We start from the raw sequence: 3,087 nt of genomic DNA, 5'->3' as shown, positions 1-3,087 counted from the left end.
AGTTTGGTAGAATTCCCCAGGGAATCCTTCAGGTCCTGGGCTCTTGTTTTTTGGGAGGTTGTTGATCAGAGCTTCAATCTCGTTACTAGATACCGGTCTATTCTGGTTGTCAGTTTCTTCCTGGTTCAGTTGTGGGAGTTTATAGTTTTCCAAGAATGCATCCATTTCATCTAGGTTGCTTAGCTTATTGGCATATAACTGTTGATAATAGCTTCTGATGATTGTTTCTACTTCCTTGGTGTTAGTTGTGATCTCTCCCTTTTCATTCATAATTTTATGAATTTGGGATTTCTCTCTTTTCTTTTGGATTAGTGTGGACAATGATTTATCGATCTTATTGATTCTTTAAAAAAATGGCTTCTAGCAATCAGAGCTTCCAGACGTGCCTCTCTCCAGGTTTCCTGGAGTTTCCTCGTAGCATGGCCCCCAAACGCCAGTCTTCGCTCCCGCCTCAAATGAAGAAACCGAGACAGCCCCCTGCCCCCAAGCCAGGGCAGACGTCAACATCCCAGCACTTGCATAGAGGAGAAAAAGAACAGCAAGAAGCAATTGAACATATTGATGAAGTACAAAATGAAATAGACAGACTTAATGAACAAGCCAGTGAGGAGATTTTGAAAGTAGAACAGAAATATAACAAACTCCGCCAACCATTTTTTCAGAAGAGGTCGAAATTGATCGCCAAAATCCCCAATTTTGGGTAACAACATTTGTCAACCATCCAGAAGTGTCTGCACTGCTTGGGGAGGAGGATGAAGAGAGGCGCTGCATTATTTGACAAGAGTTGAAGTGACAGAATTTGAAGATATTAAATCAGGTTACAGAATAGATTTTTATTTTGATGAAAACCCTTACTTCGAAAATAAAGTTCTCTCCAAAGAATTTCATCTGAATGAGAGTGGTGATCCATCTTCAAAGTCCACTGAAATCAAATGGAAATCTGGAAAGGATTTGATGAAACGTTCAAGTCAAACACAGAATAAAGCCAGCAGAAAGAGACAGCATGAGGAACCAGAGAGCTTCTTCACCTGGTTTACTGACCATTCTGATGCAGGTGCAGATGAGGTAGGAGAAGTCATCAAAGATGATATTTGGCCAAATCCATTACAGTACTACTTGGTTCCCGATATGGATGACGAAGAAGGGGAAGGAGAAGAGGATGATGATGATGATGAAGAAGAAGAAGGATTGGAAGATATTGATGAAGAAAGAGATGAGGATGAAGGTGAAGAAGATGAAGATGATGATGAGGGGGAGGAAGGAGAGGAGGATGAAGGGGAAGATGACTAATGGAATACTGATGGATTCCAACCTTCCTTTTTTAATTTTCTTCAGTCCCTGGGAGCAAGTTGCCGTCTTTTTTTTTTCCTTTTTCTTTTTCTTTTCTCCTCTTGTGCTCATTTGCCCTGTTTTTTGAAATCTCCTTTTTCTCTCTCTTTATACCATGGTTCTCAGCTTATTTTGGGGGGAAATACCTTGAGCAGAATACAGTGGGAAAAGAATCTCTACCCCTTTTGTTCCAAATTCATTTTTGTCCCTTCCTGTCTCAACAAAAACAAAAACTTTATGGAATCAACACCACCGTGCTCTGTGGGAAAAAAGAAAAACCTTCTGCTCCCTTAGCTCTGCTGGAAGCTGGAGGGTGCTAGGCCCCTGTGTAGTAGTGCATAGAATTCTAGCTTTTTTCCTCCTTTCTCTGTATATTGGGCTCAGAGATTACACTGTGTCTCTATGTGAATATGGACAGTTAGCATTTACCAACATGTACCTGTCTACTTTCTCTTGTTTAAAAAAAAGAAAAAAAAACTTTAAAAAATGGGGTTATAGAAGGTCAGCAAAGGGTGGGTTTGAGATGTTTGGGTGGGTTAAGTGGGCATTTTGACCACATGGCTTCTCCTTTGGCATGTTTAATTGTGATGTTTAATGGACATCCTTGCAGTTTAAGATGACACTTTTAAAATAAAACTCTCTCCTAATGATGACTTGAGCCCTGCCACTCGATGGGAGAATCAGCAGAACTTGTAGCATCTTATTTGGAATTGACATTCTCTATTGTAATTTTGTTCCTGTTTATTTTTAAAATTTTCTTTTTGTTTCACTGGAAAGGAAAGATGATGCTCAGTTTTAAACGTTAAAAGTGTACAAGTTGCTTTGTTACAATAAAACTAAATGTGTACACACAAAAATGGCTTCTAGTTTCATTGATACATTCTACAGAGTCAATGTACAGAAACCAGTGGATTTGTTATACACTAACAATGAAAATACAGAAAAGGAAATTAGATAATTGATTCCATTTACTATAGCACCAAGAACCATAAAATACCTGGGAACAAACCTAACCAAAGAGGTAAAGGATCTGTATTCGATGAAGTACAGAACACTCATGAAAGAAATTGAAGAAGACACAAAAATATGGAAGACCATTCCATGCTCTTGGATCAGAAGAATAAACATTGTTAAAATGTCTATACTGCCTAGAGCAATATATACTTTTAATGCCATTCTGATCAAAATTCCACTGGTATTCTTCAAAGAGCTGGAGCAAATAATCCAAAAATTTGTATGGAACCAGAAGAGACCCCGAATCGCTAAGGAAATGTTGAAAAACAAAAATAAAACTGGGGGCATCATGCTACCTGATTTCAAGCTTTACTAAAAGCTGTGATCACCGAGACAGCATGGTGCTGGCATAAAAACAGACACATAGACCAGTGGAACAGAGTAGAGAGCCCAGATATGGACCCTCAAGTCTATGGGCAAATAATCTTCAACATAGCAGGAAAAAATATACAGTGGAAAAAAGACAGTCTCTTCAATAAATAGTGCTGGGAAATATGTAGAATGAAACTTTACCATTCTTTTACACCGTACCTAAAGATAAACTCAAAATGGATAAAAGACCTCAACGTGAGACATGAATCCATCAGAATCCTAGAGGAGAACATAGGCAGTAATCTCTTCGATATCAGCCACAGCAATTTCTTTCAAGATATGTCTCCAAAGGCAAAGGAAACAAAAGCGAAAATAAACTTTTGGGCCTTCATCAAAATCAAAAGCTTCTGCACAGCCCAGGAAACAGTCAAG

At 38.7% G+C, this 3,087-nt stretch overlaps 1 pseudogene; it reads left to right on the top strand.

Moving 5' to 3' along the window:
• Positions 1 to 419: 419 nt before the first annotated feature.
• LOC123394154 lies at positions 420 to 2,180 on the top strand (annotated as a pseudogene).
• The last annotated feature ends 907 nt before the right edge of the window (positions 2,181 to 3,087 follow it).

Source organism: Mustela putorius, unplaced genomic scaffold (genome assembly GCF_011764305.1).
Source record: "Mustela putorius furo isolate JIRA1106 unplaced genomic scaffold, ASM1176430v1.1 tig00001580_pilon_pilon_pilon, whole genome shotgun sequence".
Lineage (NCBI taxonomy): Eukaryota > Metazoa > Chordata > Mammalia > Carnivora > Mustelidae > Mustela > Mustela putorius.
Note: the sequence above shows the minus strand (reverse complement) of the source record. Positions and strands in the feature narration are given on the sequence as shown.